Source organism: Pelodiscus sinensis, chromosome 10 (assembly GCF_052426305.1).
Source record: "Pelodiscus sinensis isolate ZL-2025 chromosome 10, ASM5242630v1, whole genome shotgun sequence".
NCBI classification, from domain to species: domain Eukaryota; kingdom Metazoa; phylum Chordata; order Testudines; family Trionychidae; genus Pelodiscus; species Pelodiscus sinensis.
Genome location: NC_143061.1, coordinates 7,605,676 through 7,624,454, shown reverse-complemented (window position 1 = coordinate 7,624,454; position 18,779 = coordinate 7,605,676).

Genomic DNA, 18,779 nt, shown 5'->3' with positions numbered 1-18,779 from the left:
AGGGTCCCTGCGTGCCCCTTTTTGGGCCATGTGGCCAGTGTGATGCTGACCACCAGATCCTTTGAAACAACGTGTTTTTATTTATCAGGGGGGTGAAAGCATTAGAGAAACAGGACTGCAAACCATAAGCAGCCTCCATGCGTAGCCGGGCTCTGCTAGTCATCCAAGCAGCGTGAGATCGACTTTCCTCTTTACAGCTGCAGAATGGAATCAGCTGACATTTGCCTTCCAGCTCAGATGCTCCTAGGCGCCTGCCTGGGGCCCTCAGTTTTGATTTGGAGTCTGCCCCACCCTGTTCCACTTGGGTTAATGCTCTGCCAAAAGACTGGGCTAGAGCCATCAGGTCAACCTGCACTGGCATTGCAGGTTAGCTGGGAAATCAAGCCTGTAAATCCCATGCTGGAATGAAGTGGGAGCCGTGCACTTCATGCCGGTATTTGTGATCCCACCTCAGCACAGAGCCAATCAGCATGAAGGGGGATGCACAGGCAGAGATTAATCCCACACCCCAGCCTTGGTGTGGGCCGGGCTGCCCTCGCCTGCAGGACTCACTCCCCATCAGTCTGCAGAGCTGCTGACAGCCAATGACAAACCCTCCGACCTCAGGGGTTTCGGTGCCAATGGCCAGAGTGGAGCCTTCTCTGCACAGCCAGGTGTGCGGTGACTGCCCGAGTTAAATCCCTGCCACCTAGCTCCACGGGAATGCCTCACAGCACCCACTCACCTAGGGCCCCATACCTGTGCCGATTAGGCAGGCAGTGGAGCTGGGATTCCTTACGCCACTTGGAAAGTCTCAGCCCAGTTCCCCTTCCAGGTTGCCCTGATGCTTGGGGCAATACCAGCCCCTCCCCCCAAAAAAGCTCCTCACCCTTCTCTTTCAAGCCACTGCTGCAGATTCCCAGCAGCCCACAGAGCTTCCCGCAAGGCCATCCTATCAGAAGAGTGAAATCAAACTCAGGTGCCCTTCTCGGGTTCTCCTAGGGCATCGTGCCTCCTGCTCTACGAACTCCTGTGGGCAGAGGGCGGGTAAGCCAAGCACAGACACGGGCAGGGCCTAAGTCACAGGACTGCTCTCTTCTGGGCTGATCAGCAATATCTGGAGGGGGCATCACCCTGGCCTGGCAACATCTCAGAGCTGGATTTGACAAATTAGCCCTTGTGGGAGCCGATACCTTCATCCTGCTGCATGAGGCCAGTGAGCACCATGGGGCACCACCCACTGTGGCCCGCATGGGAAGGAGAAGGGGGCATGGTGCCTCACCTGCTGAAGTCCAGAAAAAGCCAGGAAGGAGTTATCCTTGGATGAAAGTGCTGGTGGGATTTCAGGGGGGCGGGGCGGTTAACCAGCCCAGGAAGTTCTCCCCTACCCGGATCTATTTCTGAACTAGACAGCAGAGAAGCGCTGGTGAAAGGCAGCCAGAGAGCCCACACAAACAACAGCTGCGTTCCACTCCCAATCCTACCACCTGTGTCCCGGGAGCTGTTCTGGGCAGCCTACGTTGGTTTCATTTTTTAAAATGGCTTTGTGCTAATAGCTGGCAGGCAGGGGCACGGTGAGTCACACTTTCCCTGTTGGGCCCCAGCTGTCTGGGGGCCTTGCCTAAACCCTCCCAGCTCATAAGCACTGATTGATCGTTAGCTTTTCACCTCGCTTTGGGAACCAGAGAGAGACAAGCAGAGGGAGATAAATGTTTTCACTGGGGGCTTAGAAGCTGGGGGAATGGCAGCACAGGAAACTTCCCCCACTGCTCCCATTGGCCAAAATCAGAGCCAATGGGAGCAGCGGCAGGGTGGTTCCTGGGATCAGGGGGAGGCACAGAGCATATCCATCCTCCTCATGCCCAGACCCCATAACCCCATCCCCCCCTCACATAGCTTCCTCCTGCCAAGATCCCACATCCCCACCCCATTCCTGCACCCTCTTCCCACCCAGACTCCCCCCCCCTTCAGCCTGCTCCTGCATCCTCCTTCCCTCTCTCATCCCACTCCTGCCTCCTCCCTCTTTCCTGGATCCCCCCCCCCCCCAGCCACAGCCCGCTCCTGTACCCAACCAGGAGCGCACCCCCATCCTGCACCCTACCTCCCAGCTAAACCCTGCAGCCCCACCCCCTCTTGAACCCATTTTGTTATCAAGGCTGATTGGCTAGTGGTCTGCTAAAGATCTGTGTTGAGCTGGTTGGGCCATGGGCTAACGAGTTTGAGAACCACTGATTTAGAGGGATCCTAGCCATCCTCTTGGACCTTTAACCACAGGGCAAACAGGGCAGCTCAGGTCACCAGGTGCTGGATAGCTAACACCCCCCTGTTCCCCCAGGACTGCACATTGCTTAAAAGCAGAGAGCTACGCTGACTGCAGGGATGAGAGAAAGAACAACAACAATAGGCAGTTCATAGCTAAGTCAGCTCAGTACGCTGTAAGCAGCCTGGCAGGACAGGGCGCCTTTCAGAGGGACTTAAGTCTGCTCTCTACCCCCAGACAAAAGCTCCATTAAAGGGAGTTACAATGGAGAGACTAGAGCAGTGATGTGGGTAATGTACATAAAAAAGAGACCTTGTTATCCCCCCCCCCCCAAAACAAGCATTACAAACCCAGGAATTCAGCATTTAGGTTTCAATCCAAATACGTTTGGCTCTGGCAGTGCAATGTTGAGGCACACAAAAAACCTAAACGCCACCTTCGCGTGATACCAGGCAGTCACTGCGCAGTCACACACACTAGTATATATGTTCGCAGATTAGAACCAATGATTTTTAAAGACACCTTATGAGTTTCTCCCTTGGGCGTCACCACAGCACCTCCAGAAATCTCTCTACAATCAATGGCGCAGCCTGTGCTCTCGGTTATAAAACCAGCTGTTGAGTGGCTTATAACTTTGCCCAGCATGTTTCTCAGGACAGGACCACTGAAAGCCTCCACAGGCAAGGTAGGGAGGGGGCGGGGCCTCAGGCAGAAGAGGGCGGGGCCTCAGGCAGCTCTGAATGCCACCTGGAGCATACCATGCCGGCTCCCAGGAAGCCTTTAGCATCACTCAGAGCATTCCCCCCCTCCTCCCCAAAACCCTTAATGTTGTCCAGTGTGCACAGTGCTCCAGTGGTGATTTAAAGGGTCCAAGGTTCCAGCCGCTGCCGAAGTAGCAGCAGCGGGAGCCCCAGGGCTACGTCTACACTGGCCCCTTTTCCGGAAGGGGCATGTAAATTTCACTAGTCGTCGTAGGGAAATCCGCGGGGGATATTTAAATCCCCCGCGGATTTCCCTACGACGACTGCTGAAATTTACATGCCCCTTCCGGAAGAGGGGCCAGTGTAGACGTAGCCCAGGTTTGTTGAATCCCTGGGCCCCAGGGCAGCTGCCCCCTTTGCCCCACCCCTGTCGGTGGGCCTGCCTCAATGAGATTAGGGGAAATGTTGTAAAGGGCCCCGCCCTTCTTGTGAGCACTCCTTGGTGGAGGAGGGGAGTCTTGTAGGCTCTCTACCCAGGTGTCTTCAGGAGAGGAAGTGTCTGTATGTAGCCTGGGACCAGGCTTCTTCTTACCCCCTGTTGTGGCTGCTGGAGGTGCCCAGGCCCAAGGAGCCTATAAGTAGCAGTTAGCTGCTGAGTCTCTCAGAGATTGGTTGCAGTCAGATTCCCTGGCCCACTCCCCCAGGAAGCTGCTCTGTCCAGCCCTTGCGGTCAAGTCCTCCCTGTCCAGGGTTCTGCAAGGGTTGCTGTTGGCTTACCAGCTAGTCTTCAGCCACTGGGCCTGGTTCTGACATCCAGATCCTACTCAGAGCTGTCTGTAGTGCTACTGTTCCCCCCAGTCAGCCCTTAGCTCTACCTGGGTCAAGCTCCAGGCAAGAACTGTGAGACCCTAGCCCAGGAACTTCTTTTATACCGGTCTGCTGGATCCTGATTGGCTGTCTCTGCAGCAGCCACTCTATCCTGCCTGGAGGACCTCTTTTCTGCTCCTCTTGCTGGGATGGGGCCTCTGGCCTCCTGTAGGGGCATTGGGGCGTAGTCCACCCCATCACAATTGTATTTGACCAGATTAAAACAGCTCCACAGCTGATTCATTGGGAAGCTCCAGCACCCTCCATGCTTTGGAGCAGGAACTTGACATTGGACATGGCAGGGATGCGCCTTTTGCTGCCCTCACTCGGCCAAGTTATACCCCTCTGAAGAATCGGTTTGCTTGAACTTGGTAGAGACTGGTTAGAGTTCAGCAGCTAAATTCCCCAAAGTTTTCACCTGCACTGCACATGCTCTATCCCCTCCCATCTCCTAGGTTCTCATGAGACTGTGCACAACGCAACTAAGCATTCTCCAGCCTGGGGAGGGAGAAGCTGAACAGAATTTCCCCTAGATTCTTCTAGTTGCCAGACATCAGGGCAACCATTCCTTCTATGCTCTCAGTGCTCCCCCACTGGGTACCAGAGAGCCTATGGAAGACGGAGGAAGACCCCTGACTGGAAGGGTGAGGAACTGATGGAGAAGAGATAAGAGATGGGGGACAGCAACGGCGGGGAAAGAGAGGGGGAGAAGAGCATGAGCGCATGCACACACACCCCTCTTGGCTGTGAGTGTGGAATGGTTGCACCAAAAATAGATTAGAATTGGAAGAAACCTCAGGAGGTCATCTCATCCAGCCCCCTACCCCAGCTAAATCATCCCAGCCAGGGCTTTGTCAAGCCCAGCCGTAAAAACCTCTAAGGATGGAGATTCCACCACCTCCCTAGGCAACCCGTTCCAGTGCTTTATCACCCTCCTCGTGACACATTTTTTCCTAAACCTCCCCCACTGCAACTTGAGACCATCCCTCCTTGTTCAGTCACCTGTCACCACTGAGAACAGCCTGGCTCCATCCTCTTTGGCACCCCCCTTCAGGTAGAAACTTTCGTAGAACACTAGAACTGGAAGGGACCTCAAGCGATCATCCAGTCCAGTCCCCTGCCCTCATGGCTGGACCAAGCCCTCTCTAGACCATCCCTGATAGATGTCTGTCCAACTTGCTCTTAAATATCTCCAGAGATGGGGATTCCACAACCTCCCTAGGCAATTTATTCCAGTGTTTGACCACCCTGACACTTAGGAAGTTTTTCCAACCCAAACCTCCCTTGCTGCAATTTGAAGATTGCTGTCAAATCCCCCCTCCCTCTTCTCTTCTGCAGACCAAATAAGCCCAGTTCCCTCAGCCTCTCCTCATAAGTCACGTGCCCCAGCCTCCTCATAATTTTCCTTGACCTCTGCTGGACTCTCTCCAATTTGCCCACCATGTGATGAGTCATTGTACAAGTTGGTCACCGCGTTAGACAGCACTTCCTTTTCCAGGGAAAGGAACCTATTCCAGGGCACTGCAAGGACAAGGCCTTTTTCGGTAGCCATATTATAAGGCTTGTAGCCATATTAGAAGGCCTAAAGCCTATAGCCTTTGTCCGCAGCCAGACTGAAAGAGCCGCAGCTATTAGCGGAGAAGCAGGACGTCACATCTTCATATTCCATCTAAATTACATTAAAATAGTTCAGTGTCAGGCTCTTCAGAAGGAGACCCTGTCCTAACGCCTCTCCCAGCCCCCATCACCAGATAAAGAAACAGATCTCAAGAAGGTTAAAGAAAACTTAGTCTGACAGCATTTTGTATGGTAAGAAACTCCTTATCAATAGTTGGGGTTGTGAGATTCCCACTCCTTGACTGTTCTACTGTTAGGGTATGTTTAGACTATATGGCTCTGTCGCCAGAGCCATAGAATCATAGAATATCATAGAATAATAGGACTGGAAGGGACCTCGAGAGTCATCGAGTCCAGCCCCCCACCCTCAAGGCAGGATCATGTCGATCGAGCCATGTCGATTAGTTTACTAGACATACCCAAATGAAGCGGCGATTTAAATAATAGCCAGTTCATTTCAATTAAAATGGCTGCCGCGCTGTGCCGATCAGCTGTTTGGCGGCTCAGCGCGCTAGTCTGGATGCTCCACGGTTGACATCAAAGGAATTTGTCGACGGCCCCGTTATGCCTCGTGGGATGAGGTTTCCCGGGGCAGTCAACAAATGCCTTTGATGTTGACCATGGAGCGTCCAGACTAGCGCGCTGAGCCGACAAACAGCTGATCGGCTCAGCACGGCAGCCATTTTAATTGAAACGAAGCGGCGATTATTTAAATCGCCGCTTCATTTGGGTATGTCTAATAAACTAATCGACATGGCTCTGGCGACAGAGCCATGTAGTCTAGACATACTCTCATAGTCCCCACTTCACTACTATTTGGCTGTATGATCTCTGTCTGGTTTTTAATTGCTTCTGTCTGCTGTATAATTAATTTTGCCAGGTGTAAATCAATGAAGATGGTGGGGTATGTTTGGTTAGGGAATTATATTACAGTATGGTAGGACGGGTGCGTAAAACGTTAGTAAAATAATCGGTGAAGGTAGAGCTAAGCAGGACTCAAACATCACTGTATAATCCAGGGGCCAAAAGGAAGCTATTTGGGAACCAACTCCAGGACACAGCTCCAAGCTCAGAGCTGCCAGGCCTCAACCCTGTGTCCATCACCCTGCAGATTCCCTTGATGGACCTGATCCTGGCTGGCTATCAAGAAAAGTTCATCAGTTTGACAGGGCGTGGTGAGCATTGTCTGCTTAGCGTGGACAGTCTGCTTTTGGTGATTGTTACTAAATAGAGGTTAAGCAGGATATTACTGGGAAAGGCTCTTTTACTGGTAAAAGACCCCACAAACCCACCGTGTGAGAAGGTTACGCCTGAGCCAGCAGAAGGGTGAGGGTGGGTGCCTATAATGAGAGCCCTAGAAACGGGTAAGGGCGGGTGCCTCTGAATAACAGAATTGTGTGTGTGTGTGTAACAGTGTGAATCTCGCAACATGTGTCCCACAAATTCTAAAGTGCGTGAAACACAGCAGGCTCCTGCCCCCTTTTGCTGTGAGCGTCTGGGACTTCAGTGGTGGAAACATTCAAACAACCAGACACAAAGATTGCCCCAAAATATCATTCCACGGCACCGTCACAAGCACTTGCATTGGGACCCTGGCTCTCACTCAGTTACATCACGGACACCTAATCAGGTGACTCATGCGCCCAGTCAAACAGCTCCTCCACCAGCTATCCGCAGTCAAGCTGCAGCCAACTGATGATTTGCGGGAAGTAGCTGGCAAAAAACTCTGAGTAATTAAAATAAAAATCAAGAAACCACACACAGCTGGCAAACAATTCACCCGTAGGAGAAAGTTTTAAGGGAGAAGAGTCTTGCACTGGCCAGTGGGCTATAAAATAGACAAGGAGGACTATGGCTTTACCTGTCTTTGCCCCAGCTGGCCGGAGGGCGGGGCTATGGCATATGGCCCATTGTTCGTTTCATTGCACTGTGCACAGGATGGAAAGCGTAAACCAAGAGGGCTAAAGGTTGGCAATACAAGCAGGCAACACTATGACGATACAGCTTGGGAAAACACAGCTGATGCAGTGGTAGGATGTTTCCCCTTTCTAGACAGAGCAGGCCAGTCAGGAGAGCCCCATGCAGATACAAAATGTTGTGTCCGCATCCACAAAAACAAGCCCGGGATCGCCGCACCGACATCCCCGGCGGTGGGTAGCCATGGATAGAAAGCAAATAGCTGCAGGGCTCTCCCAGTCAGTAAACATGTGGCCATTGCACCCCAGTGTGTGTGTGGGGGGGAAGGTGGTGACTTCTGGCACCCAGAAGGAATGCACCATATGTGCCCAGTGCCGCATATCAAGGCTGTAAGCTGCTGGCCCTTGCCCAGGCCAACAGGGTGAGACACAGAGCCACGCACCAGCTGACAGCCTCTGTGTCTCCTCCTTTGAGATGTCAGCTAGCAGCCTCCCTATCTGTGTTCGATCAGCTGGAGAGCAGTCACTACAGACTTCCACAAATCTGAGCTCATTACAGCCCAGGCTACAACCTCTGGGGCTCATATAAAATGGGGGCAGTTGCCTTGCCCTAAGGGGGCGATCTTATCACCAGGACAGAAAGGGTTTGCTATCACAAGGGACACAGTAACTGTCGGCTCATGCTAGCCACTGGCCAGCTTTGTTTGCTAGACAGGGAGCTCGACAGGGAAACGGGTCCTGTGCTTGAAGATGGGAATTACCGTAATTGCTATAAAGAGGCTCTGAACATGTCAGGTAGCAGCTGGCTACAGCGTTCCCTTAATCACATCAGCCTCTGCTGGGTAGCCCAGCTTCCCTGGAGCTCTGGATGCTGCTAGCACTAGGGGAGCAGAGCTGGTGTTAGCAGGGGGGAGAAATGTATTAGAATCATCGGGCTGGAAGAGACCCCAGGAGTCATTGAGTACAGCCCCCTCCCCAAGGCAGGACCAACCCAACTAAACCGTCCCAGTCAGGGCTTTGTCAAGCTGAGACTTAAACACCTCTAGGGATGGAGATTCCACCCCTCCCTAGGGAACCCATCCCAGTGCTTCACCACCCTCCTAGGGAAACAGTTTTTCCTACTATCCAACCTGGACCTCTCCCACTGTAACTTGACACCGTTGCGCCTCAGTCTGTCACCACTGAGAACAGTCTCCCTCCATCCTCTTTAGAACTCCCCTTAGGTAGTTAAAGGCTGCTATCAAATCCCCCCTCCATCATCTCTTCTGCAGACTAAATAAGCCCAAATCCCTCAGCCCCTCCTCATAGGTCATGTGCTCCAGCCCCCGAATCATTTTTGTTGCCCTTTGCAGGACTTTCTCCAATGCGTCCACATCCTTTCTGTAATGGGGGGCCCAGAACTGGGCACAATGCTCCCGATGTGGCCTCACCAGTGTTATGTGCCTGCTGCAGACAATGCCAGGGAGTGATTGCCCAGCAAAGGACAGAGCTGGTCAGGACCTTGCAAAGGGGGCTGCCAGGGTGGTGCACAAAGTCACAGCATTACACTGGTGGTATCGTGCACATTGGTCGCAGCATCAGGAAAGACACTGGACCGGGTGCTATCTAATGTGCAGGGATGCTGGTGTTGCCCATTTCACAGGGGGATCCATCACTTGATGAGTACCTGTTCTGGTGATGCCCTCTGAAGCACCTGTTGGAAGGCAGGATACTTTGGTCCAGCCTAGTGTGGCCATTCTGATGTTCACAGAAGGGGAGTGTGGCTAGCAGGGAACAATTTTTCCGCCAAGGAAATTTGGCATGTTCGACCCTGCTGCCCTCCAGAGTCTGGGATACTCCAGGCCCCGGCTCCAGGGCATCTGCCTATAGGATCAATTGCTTAGAGACATCAGGACTGTGCAGCACCAGTTTAGCACCCAGGAATACCCTTGAGTCTCCCAGGGCCTCTGCATAGGCAAGTGTCCTGAATATCTTTCTGGGGGCTTTGTCTTATGTGAGGTTTGGCCAGGAAGCTACTGGGGCAGAAAAGCCAGGCACGATCAATGCCATCTTCAGTTGGGTTCTTGGCTAAACCCATCTCCCAGAAAACTGGAGTCCCGCCATGGCTCTCCGGAGATGCTGGGACCAGCATGGGTAAATAGCAGCACTGGATTAATGACTGCATGAAGAAGTTGTGCCCCCTGCTGGTTGGAACATGGCTGGAGCAATGCAGGGAGAGTCCAGTCCAAAGAACAGCAGAGAACTTTTTAGGGGGGGCTCGGAGGATGTGGTTTGTGGCAAATCCTAAAGTCCAAGGCTATGTCTACACTGGCAGCTTCTTTAGGAAGAACAGCCGTTCTTCCGCAAAAACTTGCTGGCTGTTTACACTGCATGAACGTTCTTCCAGAAGTAAATTTACAGTACAGCGTTGGAAAACAGGGCTTCTTCCGGCAGAGTTATTCCGCTCCCCACGAGGAACAAGCCCTCTTGCGCAAGAGCTCTTCCACAAGAGGCCAGTGTAGACAGGCAACATGAATTTCTTGCTCAAGAAGCCCCTATGGTTAAAATGGCCATCAGAGCTTTCTTGCGCAAGAGTGTCCACACTGCCATGGATGCTCTTGTGCAAAAGCACATCTCTTGTGAAAAAGCACATGGCAGTGTAGATGCTCTCTTGTGGAAGAGTTTTTGCACAAGAACTCTTCCACAAAAGAGTTCTTGCGCAAGAAGCTGCCAGTGTAAACATGAGAATGATTCTGGCTTTACCTCATCTGTCTGGCATCTCACTAACCTAACTGACTGTCTAGAGAAGCCTGGCTCCCCAGCCACATTTGTGGCTCCCCAAAGCATCCCTGGTGAGCTCACATCCACGTCTTCGGATAAGACCTTTCTGAGGTCTATTTTGGCCAGGACCTCCCCACATGTCTCTGTGGTGACAGGAGCCTCCTTCAGCCACTGGAACTACCACATTGATCCTCCCTTTAATGACAGTCTTGAAAACGCCATTTCACCCAGATAGCTAAGGGCAGGGGCCACGGCCAGCCACGGCACACACCCTGTATCGCATCCAGAGCTGCTTGGAGAATGCCCAGGGAGATGACAAACTGTGTCCTGTAACAAGCGCTAGAGAACATCAGAGCGGCCAGACTGGGTCAGACCAAAGGTCCATCCAGCCCCGTGTCCTGTCTGTCCACAGTGGCCAATGCCAGGTGCCCCAGAGGGAGGGAACAAAACAGGGAATCATCACGTGACCCCTCGCCTGTCACCCATTCCCAGCCTCAGACAGAGGCTAGGACACCACCCCTACCCATCCTGGCTAATAGCCATTGATGGACTTAACCGCCATTAATTTAGTTAGTTCTTTCTTGAACCCTGGTGAAGTCCTGGTCTTTACAACCTCATTTGGCAAGGAGTTCCACAGGCCAACTCTGTGAAGAACAACTTCCTTAAGTTTGTTTTAAACTTGCTACCTATTCATTTCATTTGATGACCCCATGTTCTTATGTTATGGAAACAAGTAAATAACTTTTCCTCACTCACTTTTTCTACACCACTCATGATTTTATAGACCTCTATCTTATCCCCCCTTAGTCTCCTCTGTTCGAAGATGAAAAGTCCAAGTCTTCTTAGTCTCTTTTCATATAAAATCTGTTTCAAACCCCTAATCATTTTTGTTGCCCTTTTTGGAACCTTTTCCAATGCCAAGATATCTTTTTTGAGGTGAGGCGACCGCCTCTGTACGCAGTACTCAAGAGGTGGACATATCATGGATTTATATAGAGGCAATAAGATACTCTCTGTCTTATTCTCTATCCCTTTTTTAATGATTCCTAACATTCTATTTGCTTTTTTTGACTGCTGCTGCACACTGAGTGGATGTTTTCAGAGAACATGACTCCCAGATCTCTCTCTCGAGTAGCTGTAGCTAAAGTAGTCCCCGTCATATTGTGTGCATAGTTGGGATTATTTTTCCCAATGTGCATTACTTTACATTTATCAACATTACATTTCATTTGCCATTTTGTTGCCCAATCACTTAGTTTGGTGAGATCTTTTTGAAGCTCTTCACAGTCTGCTTTAGTCTTAACTATCTTGAGCAGCTGAGTATCATCGGAAGGAGCCACCCAATCATATGCATGATGGTTCTGCTCTCTCTGCCATCTTCTTAACCCTTCTGAGGGACAGAGGAACTCCCCAGGACCCAGCAGCCCAGCACAGGATCCAGGTGTGATGTTCAAGAACAGGCGAGTGCACCTCTGAGCCAGTGCTGAGTGCAGCGGTAAAGGGAAGGGTCGGCCACGCAGCTTGGAGTGCTGCAGGCAGGAGTCGAGAAGCAGAGCTCAGCTGGTGAAGAGGGAGGAGATGCTGGAGTAGGTGACCCATGAGGCAACATTGGCACTGAAGCTGCTGAAGAAGGGACAACCACAGAGGACAATTCACACCCTCAAAGAGGAGCAGGTGGCAAAAGAGGCCCCTCATTGGTCTTAGGGACGCAATTCTGAGGACTGACTGAAGGGGAGGCCTCTCTCCAAAGTTCATTTCTGCCTGTGGTTTGAAAAGGGGTGTGTGTCATGTGTGTGTGTGTATCTGTCTGTGTCGTGTGTGTGTGTCTGCCTGTGGTTGTGGTTTGAAAAGGTGTGTGTGTGTGGTTGTGGTTTGAAAAGGGGTGTGTGTGTGTGTGTCTATCTGTCTGTGTCGTGTGTGTGTGTGTGTGTGTATCTGTCTGTAGTTATGGTTTGAAAAGGGGTGTGTGTGTGTGTGTGTGTGTCTGTGGTTGTGGATTGAAAAGGTGTGTGTGTGTGTGTGTGTGTGTGTGTGTGTGTGTGAGTGAGACTACAGACAGCACAAGACAAAGAGGAGTTTTAAAGCGGGTTGGCATAAATTCCACTCTCAAAAACCCCATTGTTCAAGCAACGTGCTTTTAGTAAAGAAAGCCCTTCCTGGGGGAAGTGCAGTCCCCTCGCCTAGTCAGACAAACTGTGATAGAGCATCTGGCTCCAGGCACATGCAGAGTTGCTCTGCTGACTCGCCCTGCCAGCCTGAACAGGAGCCCGCACAGCACGAGAGTCCCTCAAGGCCAGGAAGAGCCCTGTGGGGAGGGGAGACGTGGCTGTGAACCTGCGGATACACCCAATTCTGCACAGCAGGACCTCCCCACCCCCATCCCTAATGGAAACAGCTACAGTGTCCACTGTTTCCTCCTCCTCCCCTCCCACCCCCCACCCAAAAAAATGTCCCATTGAAGATGAGAAACTGCAGCTGGGAAACAGGGCACAGGTTCTCCCGTCAGAGACCAATGGAAGAAAAGACCAATGGGAGAACAGGGACCAGGATCCGTGCTAGCACTGCTGTGGATGCCAAGGGTGGGATGGAGCATGTTCATTCCCACGGGCCGGGCTCCCGCTGTGCCCCTCTGAAGTGACCGGGGCAGCTCACAGAGCAGTGCATGAGGGTAGCAGAATCCGGAGCAGGGGGCAGATCATGGCCACCACGCCAAGCGTGTCTGCACCAACACCACTCTCCTTTGCACGCCCCAGAGGGAGCGGCGCACGGCGCAACGGCCCACAGAGGCGGCACCGGAGCTGGCACCGAACGTGGGCTCGTCCGGGCTGCACTGGCAGCCGAAGCATGTTCGGCACCGGTTCTGCTCCCCTGGATGCAGCCCGGGGCAACTCGTCCAGCGCAGACGAGGGTTGGGTCAGGATGCGGAACAGCTCCTGGCTGTCAGGCCCATGTGCTGCCTGAGCAAAGCTGCAGGCTGGGCCGCCCCCTCTGCAGCCTAATACCAGGCACTGGCTCTCCCGGGGAGCAGACACACGGTCAGCTCCCCACGGTAGCTCCCAGCGGCCTTTTCCTGGCCGGCACTCAGGGCCCCTTCTGCCCCAGTGACGTGACCAGATGTTCTGTCCCACGCCACCCACTCCTGCCCCCTCCCTCCTAGCTCAGACTGCTCCGCAAGAAGCATCCCCCTCTCCCCTACTCTGCAGGGGGGTACACAGGGCTCCTTCCTTGGCCCCCTTCCTTCTGCCTTCACAGCCTCACTCGGGGATCTTGGAACCACCAGCAAGCCCCACACCCGGCCTGTCTCTGCCGTCTCCTGCTGAGTGGCTCAGATCAGCTCACCGGCCTCGCCAGCCCCTTGGCCCATATCTGGAGGGCCAGCTTTGACTCCTACCTTGTCCTTGCTTCACACACCTAGGCCAAGCCCCGCTATGTCCCCCCTCCACAGCAGGGCCCCCGCTGCCTTTCTGTCTGCACGCCCGCCGAGCCCACACGCTCATCTAGTGCGATCCCGTAACCCCCCGCAGTCCAGATGCCGGCTGCCTGGCTCCCAGCCATTCCAAATGCAGCTGCTCAGCCCCCTTCCCACCCGCTGACCATGTCTCCCCTCCCTGGCTCCCCATCACACTGTCCTCCAAGGCACTTCACAGCTCTGCTTTCCTCCTCCCTCGTGCTCCTGCTCCCCGCTCTGCCAACCACACCAGCCTCCTGCCACCAGCATCTGCTTCATTCCTGCAAAGCTGCTGGCACTGCCCTCCGCTCCTTCCCATCCCCCTCCAGCCTACGGAGGTGAACAGGTAACTGGTTATCCCAGGAAGCATCACCTTTACCCTGCTGGGTAATGGTTAACTGGTTCTCCAGGAGCAGCCCCAACAGACAGCCCCACATGGCTGGGGCCAGAGGCTGGCAACCAGCCCCAACTCCTCTTGCTGCCCCAGCATGGGGGCCAAGAACCAGCAGCCAGCCCCATGCAGGGCTGGGAGCAGGAGCCTCCCAGGGTGGAGCAGTCTCCCTCTCAGGATCCCACTTAGCCGATTAAATGTTACGTTGATCTAATGTTTAACCAGTTAACCGATTCATCAGGATTTTGCATCCCTATTCCAGACCCTCCTCTGCTGCGATGCCTGTAGGCAATCAGCCGGGCAGCCACCGCCGGACCACAGATAGGCACATATGTTTATTCTTACAGCAAACAGTTACCGGTTGGACCCTACCGTCCTCCCCCCCAACACACACACACACACACACACACACTTCCCCCCAGTGCAGCATTCACACACACACACACACACACACACACACACACACACTTCCCCCCAGTGCAGCATTCACACACACACACACACACACTGCCCCCCACACACACACACACACACACACACACACTGCCCCCCAGTGCAGCATACACACACACACACACACACACTTCCCCCCAGTGCAGCATACACACACACACACACACACACACTTCCCCCCAGTGCAGCATTCACACACACACACACACACTTCCCCCCAGTGCAGCATTCACACACACACACACACACACACACACACACACACACACACTTCCCCCCAGTGCAGCATGCAGCATACACACACACACACACACACACACACACACACTTCCCCCCAGTGCAGCATACACACACACACACACACACACACACACACTTCCCCCCAGTGCAGCATATACACACACACACACACACACACTTCCCCCCAGTGCAGCATACACACACACACACACACACACTTCCCCCCAGTGCAGCATACACACACACACTTCCCCCCAGTGCAGCATTCACACACACACACACACACTTCCCCCCAGTGCAGCATTCACACACACACACACACACACACACACACACACACACTTCCCCCCAGTGCAGCATACACACACACACACACACACACACACACACACACACACTTCCCCCCAGTGCAGCATACACACACACACACACACACACACACACTTCCCCCCAGTGCAGCATACACACACACACACACACACACACACACACTTCCCCCCAGTGCAGCATACACACACACACACACACTTCCCCCCAGTGCAGCATACACACACACACACTTCCCCCCAGTGCAGCATACACACACACACACACACACACACACACTTCCCCCCAGTGCAGCATACACACACACACACACACACACACTTCCCCCCAGTGCAGCATACACACACACACACACACACACACACTTCCCCCCAGTGCAGCATACACACACACACACACACACACACTTCCCCCCAGTGCAGCATACACACACACACACACACTTCCCCCCAGTGCAGCATTCACACACACACACACACACACACACACACACTTCCCCCCAGTGCAGCATACACACACACACACACACACACACTTCCCCCCAGTGCAGCATACACACACACACACACACTTCCCCCCAGTGCAGCATTCACACACACACACACACACACACACACACACACACTTCCCCCCAGTGCAGCATACACACACACACACACACACACACTTCCCCCCAGTGCAGCATACACACACACACACACACTTCCCCCCAGTGCAGCATTCACACACACACACACACACACACACACACACTTCCCCCCAGTGCAGCATACACACACACACACACACACACACTTCCCCCCAGTGCAGCATTCACACACACACACACACACACACACACACACACACTTCCCCCCAGTGCAGCATTCACACACACACACACACACACACACACACACACACTTCCCCCCAGTGCAGCATTCACACACACACACACACACACACACACACTTCCCCCCAGTGCAGCATTCACACACACACACACACACACACACACACACTTCCCCCCAGTGCAGCACACACACACACACACACACACACACACACACACACACACCCCCAGTGCAGCATTCACCTCTGTAGATTGCACAGTCTTCGGAATGGGCCCTGATCCTGACCAGGCGCTGCTGGGAGAGACATCTGGAGCCTGCTTTGAAGCCATGACCTCTTATCACCCTAACAATACCCCTGAGTGAAGTGCCAGCTCCATTGCTGTCTGGGTCAGGAGGATCGGTGCTGATCCACAGCAGGGCTCTGGGGCAGGGCACTCCTCCACTGCAGGAGAAAGTGGGAACCAGTCCCCGAACCAGGATATAGCAGGCGGGATCGCTGTCACGCAGCACCGTGCTAGGGGTCAGCCAAACACCAGCCTCGCAGCCAAGGAAACGTAAGAGCGAGACCAGCCCCTGACTCCACGCAGCATGTGCCCAGGGAGACAAGAGTTAGAGTCCAAAGTAGGGATGTAAGAGAACAGCCTATGCTTATTGGCTAGTCTGAGAGAGTAACCTGTATCAGAGGCAGCAAGGGGGGGAGCAGGAGCTAGCGCTAGGGGGAGTCAGCTTAAAAGCTGGCTCCCTCCAGCGATACCACTTGCCCGCCCTCACTGCTGCCTCTCAGAGGCAGTAGGGGAGGGAGGCAGGGGCTGCTGCTGCAAAGCATCCGGTTTCTGCAAGGGATCCCAGTGGGGAGGGGACCGCTCACAGACAGGAGCCGGGTCACAGCAGCAGCCCCTGGCCGCCGGAGGTCCCAGCCCACCATGGGCTCTGCCTGGCTCCTACTTCCTTTTAAGTGGCAAAGCTCTTGGTCCTGCACCCAGCACGGGCTGGGACTGAGCCTGGCTGCCTATGGACTAGTCAATAGAATTTGTATCGACTACTCGATTAAATACCCGCCTCTCCACATCCAGCGCCCCCTGCCAGGAGCTGTGAGCCTCCGTCGCCATCTGGTGGTTGAAGACCACATTGCGGCACCCGAGGCCAACCTCTCCCTGCCCCCGTGCCCACCAGACCCCGCTGGGAGTCCTGGCACGTCGGCCCTAGGTGGGAACCGGGGACTGTGGCAGCTTATGAGCTGGTGCTGCTTCAGGGAGGGCGGCTGCTCTTGGCTCTGCAGCTGCCTGGCCCAGATGTAGCCCAGCCCCCAAAACAGCCTCCAGGAAGCCACAAGGAGACGGTCACAAGCCCAGCACCTGCAGGCAGGTGGCTGAGCGCCAGGGTGTGGCGACTCCCTCTGAGAAGGGCAAAGGGGCTGTGGCAGTTTGACTCTCAGTACGATTGGCTGGCTGGTCCTGCCCCCAGCTCCCCATGGCACTGCCATCACAGGGTGCTCCGTGGGGCAGGATGCGTGGCTTGCCAGGCTCTGGCCAGCGCCCGCTGGGCCCTGTGTCTCCGTGGAGAAAGTTCCCTTTAATCCTACTGGGCACTTTGTGCAGCCTAATATTTCAATTTGTTAATCTCCCAGTGCTCCAGCTGAGCCGGCTCAGCCAGTAAGCTGGGAAGAGCTCCCCAGCTAATTACTGCCCGGCTGGCTGGCCCCAGCCCAGTAGTGAGGTCAGCAAACAGCAGAGCCAGCCACAGTGAGTGTCAGAGTAACCAGGCCAGGGCAGGGACATGCCTGCTTCCCTTGGCTCCAGGGTCCTGTCACAGCCTCGCCCCTGCCCAATCCCCCCCACCTACCACCCTGTTTGCACACCCCTTACCACACTTCACCCACCTCAATCTCGTGGTGCCAGCTCTCAGCCCCGCAGCCTTTCACTGAGCACACCCGGAGCAGTGGTGCCCATAGCGGGGTGGCTGAAAGGCTTAGGTGCCCACACAACAGCCAGACACTCCTGATCTCTTGCTCCAACACACCTCCAGCCAGCTCCCCCGCCTGTCGTAGCCCAGCTCACAGCTGTGTCTGCGAGATCCCAACCGGAGGTCTGCGCTTGCAGGCCAAGTCTCTTCGGAGGGCTCCTCCTTTCAGTTCACAGGAGAGCCACTGGCTCTGTTGCATCCATTCTGTGTCTGGCTCTTCCTTAGAGCACAGCTCAGGGGTGCAGCCACAGTGAGGGACCAAGCTCCCCTAAGCCCTGGCCACCTCAGCAAAGTCCTGGGCCTGTTTCCTGATCAGGGGACAGGGCTAATTCTTACTAGCCTCCACCTTCGCAGACTCCTGTTTAAAGCACCCAGGCCCCATGCCACGGCCCAGATAGGCACCCCCCCTCCAGGCCCCATGCCCCATCCCAAATAGGCACCTCTCCCCTCCAGGCCCCATGCCACGGCCCAGATAGGCACCCCCCCCCTTGCCACATCCCAAATAGGCACCTCTCCCCTCCAGGCCCCATGCCACGGCCCAGATAGGCACCCCCCCCCTTGCCACATCCCAAATAGGCACCTCTCCCCTCCAGGCCCCATGCCACGGCCCAGATAGGCACCCCCCCCCTTGCCACATCCCAAATAGGCACCTCTCCCCTCCAGGCCCCATGCCACGGCCCAGATAGGCACCTCTCCCCTCCAGGCCCCATGCCACGGCCCAGATAGGCACCCCCCCCCTTGCCACATCCCAAATAGGCACCTCTCCCCTCCAGGCCCCATGCCACGGCCCAGATAGGCACCCCCCCCCTTGCCACATCCCAAATAGGCACCTCTCCCCTCCAGGCCCCATGCCACGGCCCAGATAGGCACCCCCCCCCAGACCCCATGCCACAGCCCAGATAGGCGCACCCCTCCCCCCCGGCCTCATGCCACGTCCCAAATCGGCACCTCCCCCCTCCAGGCCCCATGCCACGGCCCAGATAGGCACCTCCCCCCTCCAGGCCCCATTCCATGGCCCAAACAGG